This window comes from Protopterus annectens, chromosome 7.part1, assembly GCF_019279795.1.
Source record: "Protopterus annectens isolate FY-2018-M chromosome 7.part1, PAN1.0, whole genome shotgun sequence".
Lineage (NCBI taxonomy): Eukaryota > Metazoa > Chordata > Ceratodontiformes > Protopteridae > Protopterus > Protopterus annectens.
Genome location: NC_056740.1, coordinates 108,709,633 through 108,722,357, shown reverse-complemented (window position 1 = coordinate 108,722,357; position 12,725 = coordinate 108,709,633).

Sequence of the window (12,725 nt, the reverse complement as noted above, 5' to 3'; positions counted from 1 at the left end):
TTGTATTAACAATTGGAAAAGAATAAAGATTTATTATTGAAAAAAAAAACAGCACCTATCTTGACTCCTCGCTATGTTCATGTACTTCACAAGATAATGTAGAACCTCCATCTCACTACCATATCTATAAGTCACCTTAAGCACAAATCGCAAGCTGCTTGCATAGCTGCACTCTCACCTACACAAATTTCTCCAATATTCCTCCAATTACATAAATTGTCACTTTTCCTTATCATCTCTCCCAACCAACTCTTTCTATTTTCTGACTATTTCCTTCTCTTCTACCCTACTCTACCTCCTCTTCTTCATTTAAGATCAAGTTACATTATTTTAATGCTGGATAAATTGAATACCACTGTTCTAGATCTTTATAATAATATTGTTTCCTTTGAATTTTATGCTTTAGACAATTACTCTTTGTTGCTATACTCATAATGTACTAATGCAGTGTGCCATGAGAATTCAACGTATTAGACATTTATTGTATGTTGTCTCTATTTTATTGTAGTGCTTTCCAATCTATGGTTTAGAGCATTACTGTATGCATTTTATTCTCATTGTTTAGAGCATGCCTCTTCTGAAAAAAAATTTTTTTTTGGCCCAGATGGATATTTTGCTCAACAAATCTGAAAAAAGGAAAGACAAAGAGAAAGAAACTAAGAAAGAAGGAAAAAGAAAGAAAGACATTTCCTATTTCAAAACAGATATATTATTAAGCAGAATTCTTGGAGCTGTTAAATAATTATAAAATTTCAGTCACTGTTAAGCCAGAATATAAGCATCTTACAATGCAGACAGTTAAATCCAGAAACAAATAAAGCAGACACTCTGTGGACTTGCAAGTTAAATAGACAATGACAAGATTGAAATCTAAGAACCTGGTTCTTCTTTAACATATATGTTCCTGAAAAGGAGGATAGTAGGAAAACCTTTGTGGACTAATGAAAAAATGAAGTAGTCACACAGTCAGATGGGTATGCAGAGCACACAAAATGCCTTAAAACAGTTAAATAGGGCAAACCATCTCATCACCATTAATATTATCAAAGGTTACTAGCAAGTTCCTTTATGTCTGAAGATGAGACAGAGATCTTCATATATTACAGCCTTTGGATTTCTTAAATTCACCAGCATGGCAACTGCATTAAAAATGCTCCTGTCATTTTGTAAAACAATTCAGAATTAAATGACCGGCCTCAACTATCAAGAAGATATTTCCTGCTTGGTAAGCAACTGCATAGCATTGATCATAACAACATTCTACACGTTCAACATAAGAAATTCTGCCAGGAAAAGTAGTGTTCAAACCACCTCAGCAAACACATTTGCACAATGATTGTACAATAATGGTTCAGAATGGTTAATCTCACACATTTTAGCAGAAAATTAGTTGAGCTGGGATTTTTTTCTGACTTACCAAACACAAACCACATGAAATTAAATATATCTTCTTGTAAAAATTAAAACCTGCATGTAAGCTAGTGCAAGAATTGTTGGCACTTTTGATGTGACATCTTGTCTTTTACAGAAGTTAGTCCGCTTTTTCATTTCTAAGTAAATGGACTGCCCACAGTAGAACAAAGTGAATGTATAGTGACTCCCAGAGCCCCACGTCTCATCTGAATAAATGGCCAAAAAATATAGAGTCATACCAAAAAATGCTGTATATATAGAGAGAGACCTTTCTATGAATACATTAGAACACAAAACTCTAAAACTGTATTCTTTTAAATAAGGGCAGTTTATGTAACATTTAACACCCCTTTTTAAAATCTCTTTGTATATCTAGAGACCTCTCTAAGAATATTTCAGAACACAAAAATCTAAAACATTATTCAAGGGTAGGAATTTGTGTTTTTCCATCCATTCGTTGAAATTATATTTGAAGAGAGCAAGAGAAGTATTTTTCTTTATGTGGAGTGGAAGACTGTTGCATAAAAGCATTATTCTAGTAATACATAACTGTGCTACCAATATGTAATATTTATGTTGAAAAAGAGACTGAGATTTCCTGAGTGTGTGTTCATGCTTTCATACTTGCAAAAGTGTGATAGGTCAGAAAGCATAGGGTCTGTTAAGGCACCATATGAAAAACAGAGGTTGCCTTTTACAATCCTCTACAATACTGAGAAAATGGACAAGCCGGTGAGATGGTCTCCGTAGTCTTTATGATTTAGACTTTTGATTTTTAGTGAGAAAGTGTTGCGGTCTTTCCAGTTGTGACAAGTGTTAGGACAGGTACATAGCAAAGGGGGCATTATGCTCAATGACTGGCCTAATGAGAGGCAAGCAGAGTGGAATGCTTACATCCCTTGACCTGGATGCCATACCTTTAGATATAATTTGTAGCAATGAAAAAAGACTTCTTTAAAAAAAGGGTGTGTGTGGTGATCAAGGGATAGTTTGCCACCTACATAGATTCCCAGATCCCTGATTATAGGATTAACTTTCATAGGGGGTTGATGTGTTAGTTGCAAGGGAAGTCATGCTTACTGATGGATACTATTATACATTTATTGGCATTTACTTTTAGTCCATAGTTTTGACACCAGATATTTGTTAAGGACAGGCCTTCTTGGAGGATCTTGTTATCTTCTGGGGAGTTAACACTGGCAGTCATCTGCAAACTTGATCAGCCTAAGTCCTTAACATTTGCTTTGACCTTCGAGAAGTAAATGCCAAAGAGCAGTGACCAATGACTAAACCTTGAGGGTACTCTGTTAGTGACAGCTCTGTTGGAGGAAGTAGAGCTCCCCAAATTCATTGGTTTCTATTTTTGAGTGAAATAGCTATCCAAAGACTTACATAGGGATATACATTTAGCTGGAAAATTTTATCTGTGATAGCTGACTGTGATATGGTGTCAACCACCCTTGCAAGGTCTTGATACATGGTGTGTACTGATATGCCTTCATTCATTTCTTGAATAATCTCCTCAAAGAAACTGACCAAGCTAATTAGGCAGAATCTTCCCTTGATGAATCTGAACTGACTTGTCTCAAAGGCTTGTAAGTTACTTATGTCCTTATATATTAATCACGTAATGATCCTTTCCATACCCTAATGGATGAGGGTTCTCAGGCTTATGGGTCTATAATTACAGCAAATGCACCATAGTGCCCTAACATTTCTTTGCCTACCTATGCCCAAGAAGGAAAATTTAATAGAAGATCACTGAGAAATGGTACAAACTTGAATTTCTTCCCTACACTGTTTCTATTTGCTGCTAATAGTTGTAAAATAATTGCTCATTATAGACCATCTTGGTTAGCACAAAATACACAATAGCTATATTATTTTAGCCCGCCTTACAGAGATTATTAATCAGAATCTGTAAAGTATTCTAGGCTTTGTTTTCTTTCAGTGTTACCTTACTTGGGAAAACAAGATTCTGGGATGAATGCCCCCATGCCTAAATATGTGCAAGGAATCCTTCAAAGTTTATGGAACAGTTTACTCAGAAAAGAAGGCAGCCTTTACAAAACGGAATAGAATGTCTATGAAATGAGTCTCTGAGTTTGTCTAACTGGTAGTATTTCTAAGTATGTTGTGTACTTTTTGTATTTGTGTATCTATCATTTTATCACAATACTTCTATGTATACATGCAGTGTGTGTGTGTGTGTGTGTGTGTGTGTGTGTGTGTGTGTGTGTGTGTGTGTGTGTGTGTGTGTGTGTGTGTGTGTGTGTGTGTGTGTGTGTGTGTGTGTGTGTGTGTGTGTGTGTGTGTGTGTGTGTGTGTGTGTGTGTGTGTGTTTATTCTTTCAGTTTCTATGATCCTACTGCATGACTCTGAGCAAGTCATTTAGCCATACAATGCTCCTGGTCTGAGTCTGGAAAATGCCCATGTGGATTAGTGCTCTATTCTGGTTAAAACTCCAAATCCAAATAGATAAATAGATGGATAGATAGATATATAGATAGATAGATAGATAGATAGATAGATAGATAGATAGATAGATAGATAGATAGATAGATAGTATAATTAGACCATCTGACAACTGAAAGACCAGTTTTACAAACTGGTTGTACTAATATACAGGACTCTGCAAATGGTCCAGCAACTGTAGCAGAAGAAGAAAAAAGCACAGTTAACATACCATAAGAGTAGATTTACTGACAGGTCACTGTTGCAGTAGCCTAAGCTGTTTTGGGTCCTTCCCCAGTGACTGTCCATCTTTCAAAGTTTAAGGGCGCTTTCCATGTGCACAGTCAAGGACTTGGGGGAAGCTACAGTATAAAGGTAGTTAGCACTTTTTGCCTAGAAACAGGGAAGCAAGTGTTCTGAAAGGGAAATGCTAAGAAACAGACCCAATTTTAAACTATATACCAAGGGTCTAACATTCACACCCTGGTAATGCAAAAGGAAAACAGCCATAAAGTGGGGGCTAAAGGAGAGGTGGATACTGTACCCATGATCTATTAGAACATTTCCTGTTATATTAACTTACACAGCTGTTCTATGTCTAACAATTAGATAACTGTTACATAAAGCTAAATTATTTGGAACAATTATCATAGGGAGAAACATATAAGGGAGGAGAAAAAATAAACAGAATCCGGGAGCTACTGGAGAATGGCCCTAGCAAAGTATGCTCTGCACCTAAAAAAGGAATTCAATTTGTAATGATTTGTAAAAGTATGTACAGAGGAAAAAGCTGCTATCTCTGGAATAATTATAGAATCTATTTTTTTTCCAGAAAGCCACCAAAGAAGCCAAAGCCCTTGTAGAATGAGCCCTAATCCTGCCTGGAAGTGGCTTATAATGGTGAATGCAACAACAAATGCTAGCATAAGGCATCTGGAAGCAGTTTGTTTTGACACTGGTTGTCATTTCCTCTTATCTTCATAGCAGACAAGGAGCTGATCAGCTCTTGTGAAGGCTTGAGTTTTGTCTAGGTAGTATCTGAGCTGCCTATGGACATCTATAGTGTGAGTAATCATTTCTTCACTTCCCCTTTGTTCAGTGAAGAAGACAGAAAGATTAATAACTTCTATCAAGGTAAATTCTCACACCACTTTAGACATAAAAGAAGGGCCAGTTCTCAAATAAACCTTATCCTTGTGAAAAATGAGGTACGATTCTCTCACCACAAGAGCTTGTAACTCAGATTCTGTCTTAGCAGAAGTCAAAGTAATAAGTAAATCAGTCTTCCATGTCAGTAACCTCAATACAGCCTGATAGCTGGATCAGACTGAAAATGAGTAATCTTTTCAAATACAAAAATAATATTCCAAGAAGACCACCCATTTCCTCAGTGGATGATTATGCAATACCCCTTTCAAAAACTGTTTCACTTGAGAATGGTTTAGAAAATTGGGACCTAAGTGCAAACAAGCAGAAATGGCTGATAGATGAACCCTGATATGAAACTAAGATGAGCCAGAGAATACTACCGCACTCAAATAATCAGAACCAGAGGTAGTCAGACCTGATGAAGGTCCTCGTTGTTGGACTGGCATCAACTAGAAAATCTCTTTCACTTGCACATATATGATTTTCTATTAGCATTTTTCTTTCACCCCCTTTAGTACCTACTGCAGATCCTTGAGAAAAAATGTGCCTAAAAGGTATCACAATTTATCATCCAGGTAGTTAGCTGGAGTTTTGAAACTGGAATATATCATACATCCCCTACCTTGTATAAGGAAATGCAGTCTATGGGAAAGCCTATGGCAATTGCCTTTAGCAAGACTGAAAAGCAAAAAGATCTACTGTTGCCTGGCTCAAAAGGGAGTCACCACAACAATTTTTGAGGAATCCTTCTGAATCTTCAGAAGAACCCTGGATATCTGTGGTAAGAGTAAAAAAGCAAAGAGTAACATTCCCATCCAGGAAATGAGAAGCTATGGAGTCCTAGAACATAATTTATTTTGTTGCCATTTCTGAAATATCTACTTAAGCTGTTCCCCACAAATGGATCAATTCCTGGAAGACCCTAAGATGATGTTTCCATTTCTGAGGATCTGTATTGAGTAATCCACACCCCTTGCACTTTTTCTTCTTTGGGAACCACTCTCCATGCCAGGTCTGATGCATCTCTAGGTTCACACTGGAGCTGAGTCAGAATGAAGAATGGGAAAGGTAGACTGTAAGAGGTATTTTCTGCTCACCAGAGAATCTCCTTTCTTATGAAAGGCAAAACAGGGATCTGAAAATATAAAAGGATGAAGATGGTGAGTCCAGATTGACCTGAGGTACCATTAGATTTTTCTCATGTGGAGTTTGACTAGGTGAAGTATAAGAATCATTGATGTTATGTACCCAGAATCCTAAGAATTACTCTTGTGGGGACCCAACTTTGAACAGAGAAACACAGGAAGAACTACTGCAACATGTCTACTTTGTTGGGAGGAAGAAGGACTCTTCCCATGGAAGAATCTAACTGACATTACAGGAATACAGCTGTGTAAGAAGGGATGATAGAAGATTTTTTTGTAATCTGATTTGAAAACCAGACTGAGTAGGAGATTTTGAACAGTTGCTACTCACTCTTGACAGTTGGTAAGCAAGTCTGCAAAGGCAACAGTCCTCAAAATATGGAAATATGTGAATCCTTTGAAGGCTGCAATAAGCAATTACTAGAGCCAGACATTTTATGAATACTTTTGGAGCAGTGGAAATGCTGGATTGTAAGACAGAGAGCTGATAATGTAAGCAGACACAGAAAATCTTAAAACCAAAAACCAAAAATATATGGACAGGTTGGAAATGGGAATGGAATGATAAGAATTCTTTAAGTCTAGCTTTACCTTGAAAGATTAAAAAGGGACAGTGGTATAAGGGAATAAAGGAAAAACATTTTGAAGTTTGAAATCTTAACAAAATAATTAAGAAGGGTAAAGCACAGTCCTCCAGGATACTTCCATCTTTGGTACCAGAAAAAATTCCCAAATACAATCTTTTGTATATGTGGAAGGGAAGCTACCTGTGTAAGCATTTGATAAAGAACAGAAGGAAACAAGGAGAATTGGTTGACAGGACAATGGGAATCCCCTGGGATAGAGTGCGGGATTTCCACTGCTAGTTGTATCACTGCTGAATTACTTTAAAAATCCATTTATCTGTCACAGTTTGGTACCACAAGGGAAGACAAAGCCTCAGAGAGATGGGAAGGTAGCCAGGGTATCTGTGTGTGTATGGGGGTGGGGGGTAGACCAAAAGTCATGCAGACTGGAGGGATTGACCTCAATTTTAAAGTTTTTTTCTTTCTTTTTGAAGCATCCTTGCCATTGTATTTTAAACTCCTGTTTAATGGCTCCTTGCCACTTAAATTAGTTATTAAAAGCAGGAAATAAGGTGGAAAGAAAATGTTTATTTGCTTTAAAAAACAAGTTGAAAAGTTTGTCACCCTTAAAGCAGTTTTCCCTTTTCATCACATATTTTTTGCACCTCAACTTTAAAAAAAAAAAAAATAGAACTTCCTAGTCTATGGGAGAATTTAAAATTTTAGTTTTAACATATTCAGGAAGACTTTGAGAATGACACCAAAGTTATGTTCTCATTAATGACCCAGAAGCATCAGCTCTGCAGCATCATAAATGCACATTAAACATGCTTAGTAACATGTGAATCAGATACTAAAGAAGTATTCAAAGAATGTTTTATCTTGTGAAAAGGAAGGTTAACTAATAACTTTTGCATGTTCACAAAAGGTAAAAGTTAAAGCTTTAACATATGATCTTGACAGTTTAAAATCCTGAAAGTTAAAGCAGAAGAAGAATATGCTTTCTTCCCTAACTTGGCAGAAGCATTTTCATCCTTGTCAGAGAGAATGGGGTAGCAGCAATCTGTTTAGAAGGAGCAGTTTTAGATAGAGAAATGACTACTAGATCTGCTCTTGGGTTGTTAAACAAATTCTTCTGAGTGTGAGGTACCCTGTATAACCTGCCAGTGTTCCTGAGGGAAAGAGGCTGTCTGTGAGGCAATCTAGAGGCAGTGATAAAAAGCATTTTTAAAGCAGACAAAATGGGAGGGGCAGCTGTAGATTTATTTATATCCAACTGTAACAAGAATTTTATTCTGCTTCCACTGAATAATGTCTTTCATCTTAGATAAAATTTCAGAAAAAGATACATCTTCTTGAGGAAAATCTGAAACAACAATTTCCTCAGAATCAGAATGTTCAGATTGACAACAGTTTTTTTTTTTTTGAAGGACCACCATATCCCAGGAATACATGCTGTTCTGACAGAAATTCATACTCATAAAGAGAAGGAACTCTTTTCTTGACTGAAGAAGTAGTAGGGAAGGAAAATGAAGTAGTAAATTCCTTAATGACTCCTAACAAATCTCCCCTATCCATAGAAACAGAATCAGGAAAGGTAAGATTTTCTCACAGTGTTCAATTATCTTGAGAAACTCCCTGGAAAATCATTGAGCCATAGTAAGCAAACTCATCCCAGTTTCAGCTTCCTTATCCTGCTGAGTGAAACATCTTCACCTGCCTGTTCATTTGAGATCAACAAGAATGATTCTCCCTTGACCACAAAGGACATTCCTACAGCCACAGAGGATGGGGTTATCCCTTGGTCCTTGCTGCAGCAATACCAGAGGGACTAGGGGGGAAAATTAGTGGTCTGATGAACTAAGAAGTGTCACAGCAAAGTCATGCACCAGTGGCTGAAGCATAACAGGGGCAGCAACCTGACACACAAAACTTCCTCACCCTCCCTGTTTAATGGGAGACATTAATGTCTCCTATTTTGCTCTGCTTTTTCCATTCACAAATGAACTCCTGCTTCTTTTCCAATCTATTCCATATTTCTTCATGTGCTTGATAAAAATATGCTCGGCCTACAAACAAAACCAATGGCACAACAAACATTTTATCATCTATGACCATCCATATAATCCTCCATCTACTTAGCATGGCTATTATCTTTGAGCATATTTCTTCCCACATTGGCTCTGCTGTCTCCTCTGCACTCTGCTTTATCTATATGCCCAAATGCTTCATCATGTTGTAACCACAAAAGAAGGGAGATGTTGCACCACTTTCATTGATGGTATATATTGAGAACACCTTTGTTTTAGTCTGGTTGATGCTGTACTCCATCAATGCACTAACTTCATGCAGTTTACCACAATTTTGTCCAGATCCCTCCTGTATCTTGTAACATATAACAATATATCATCTGCAAATAATGATATTTTTTCCTCACTCCCTATCCCATTGATATCCCTCTGTCTCAGAGTCCCTTATATATTTTGCCAATTGTTCAAGGTATAGGACAAATAACAAGGGAATTGGGGGCAGCCCTGTCTACTTCCCCTCATTAATAAAACAACATTTAGAGAAATTCCCCCAGTCTTAACCTGAGTCCGGACCCTTCTCTCTTCCTGGTAATCTCAGATTTGAAAAATAATTTGTCATTTCTAAAGAATGGTCCGCTACCTCCCTGCCACTACTGTATTGTATTACACTACACTGTACTGTAGAGTAATATCTATCTAACATCTCCAGTATGATGTCTGGGTCAGTTTTTAACTGGCCTGTCTTGTCATTTTTCAACCTATTAACATTCTTTTAACTTTGTTGCCTAAGCCTTTGTGTCAGCATTTTGTATACCTTGGGATTACTATCAAAGTAGATAACCAGAATTGCTTTAGCTTTGTGATCATTTAAGACACAAATTTATGAGGTCCTGTGTACACTTGTATTAAGATTTTGTTCAATCAAACATGCAAGCAATAATATTAGACAAGGTTGGCATTACAGGGAAATAACAAATTACCTAGGGTGTTTTGAGGCATGACACAGCAGGGAGAGGGCTTCATTTAGCTACAAAGGTCTGTTATTTTGATTTAACATCCACCCTGGAAGACACTATTGTGTTCAGATAATGGGCTATCCATTGAATTGATTTCCATTTATCTTATTAGTAGTAGTTACTTTTTTATATATTTTTAATGTAAAATAGTTCCTTTACCTAGTGTTCCAAAGTTGCTGTAGGACATATAATTATTGTTTGAGGAAATATTTCACATTTTTAGACATTTATTAATGTTTCCACACAAACACACACACACGCACACACACACACACACACACACACACACACACACACACACACACACACGTGCGCACACGCACACGCACACACGCGCACACACACACACACACACACACACACACACACACACACACACACATACACACGCACACACACACACACACACACACACACACACACACACACACACACACACACACACACACACACACACACACACACATGCATGCACACATGCATGTGTCACATCCATGTAATTAATACTGCAGTTACTTTTGTTAGATCTTTTTTCTTTCACCAAGCTAACCACAGCTTTCTCTGAAACTTGGATACCCAGGAAAAATGAAAAGGCAGATACTTGTAAATGTTGCCACACTTACTGACTTTAGAAATAACATGATCCTCACCAAAGGTTCAACACCATGAGTCTCAGTTATTATGTCATGAAAAATCTCTACCTGAACTACAATAGAAGTCAGTATTCTGAGAGACTTTTTATTAGCCATAGGAGAGTATTAGAAGTCATAGACCACAACAACCTACTAAACCCACTTCATGAACTCAGGATGAGTCAATAAATACGTTTATGTTTTCATAAACTACCTCTCAAGATGAACTTTTTGCATAATCTTGGACATAATTAGTTGGTTGAAAGAGCCAAAGCAGTGACCATTGCTGGAGCTTCCTCTAATCTTTAAAAGTGTTACCAGCAATGTCCTGTAGGGGACAGTATTGAGCATCCTTCTTTTTGGTAATTATTTCTCTTATATTCAGTCTAACATTAAAGTTTTTTTTGTTACATAAGTTTCTAATGACCACTGACTGAGTACAATTTTCAACTCATATTCTGACACCCAGTAATTTCACTAAAAACTTGATTACACCAGCTTGTGGTTTACTAACACTGGTCTTAAGCTAAATGCTAAGAAATGCAGTGTGGTTCTTTTAGGTAAATGAAACTTCCCTACCTCCAATCTAATGTGATCATCTGGGACCAGACAAGACACTATCAATTGCCCATCATGCCTCCACAGTAGTTCAGAAAACCTTTTACCTGGCCTAATTAATTTCCAAAGACATCTCCACTAGAGCAAATGAGGTCTTAGTTCATCCCTTGTAAAGCTCATTATTGAATATAATGTTCTTTTTGCCATGTACCTTTCCAAACATATTGTAAGCCTTGACAGACATCAGGGATTTTTAACTAAAAAGATTATTGATCTCAAATAGCTTAGTTACTCAGATAGATTGGCATCCCCCTCCTTGCACTTAATCTCCTCCTGATTGATTTTTGGTGACCTTTTATTTGTTTTTCAAGCATCAAGGTCCCCGCACTATTCAACCTTCTGCATCTGCACAAGACCAATAGTTTCAGAGGCATCCATACAATGTATCTCAAACAAATAAAGAAAACTAATTGGTGGGATAAGTATCTATTCCAATTCATTCCACATCTGTGGAAAACTGTCCTCCTATATGCCATACAGAGGAGTAATCTGAACATGTTTAAAGTTAATCTAAATAAATGAATGAGCAGTTATAAATTATCCTCATGGTTATCCGGCTTTGCCCTTCTATACAAAGAAGGTTATTACTATTGAATGGCAAAGCCATAGTTCAAGGGGTTTATCTGGCCAAGCTTTCATTGGTTTTAATATCAGCCTATGAAACCTCTACCAGAACTTTTATCACTCAGTCCTGGGTTCTTTCTTTATAATTATTTCCTTGTCATTAGACATGTAAATGTTATGATGCAGACATTTTGTTTCTACCCCTGTCAAGCCTTCTTTCAATCACCATGAGAAGATTGTCCAAGAAGATCTGAAGGTTATTTGGACCTGGATATATTACCAAGAAAAGGTAACTATTTGATATTCTAAGACCTGTTAGTGTAAGTCCCAGAATACTGAGAGTGAATGACTGAAATATGCAGACTTGCATATATTACGTCTGAGATTGCTGTTTCTTGGAATATTCTGTTTTCTCTGAGCTATGGTGATGTTAGAGCTGGTATATATAAGTTATGGGGATGCAGGGGGGTTGCCCCATGCAAAAAACAGCTATAAAAGATAACAGTGATGTGTAGCATTCATTGTTCTCCTGGGTATTTGAAGTATTTTTTACATTTCCAGGGCTTGCTCTTGTGAGTCTCAGAATTATATTAGGGAGCCCTAAGAAAATATCAATAAAATTATCAAAAATCACAGTTATACTAATTTGTAACCACTTATATGATTTCCTAATGTTCTGGTATTATTATGCAGAGGCCTCAAGGCACAATAATGCTGCAGGTCCAGACACATGGGTCTATATTAAAAAAAATGGAAGTTTTAAATAATGAATGCTCATGAGTGAAAATGCATGACATTGAAAGGGTTTTTTTGTGACCCCAGTACAGTGAAGATTGGAATATTTGCCCTTTCCTCACTGTAGTGCAATTTCAGAGTTGGAATATTGAGTTAGTGGGGAGTGTGGGGGGTGCAGCTCTCCACAATAAGGAGTTTGAGGTCTTGTATTTTCACTCATGTGAGCATTCTTTATTTAAAACTTTTGTTTTATTAATATAGACCCACACAAAAGAATCAAGGGATCTGTTTTTATCTGTCTTTAGCTGTCATGTAGAATTTATCCTAGAAATGGCCCATCATTGCTTAAACTTTCTATAGAATGACAAATCCACTTATCAGCAAAGCTAAGAAAAAAACAGAG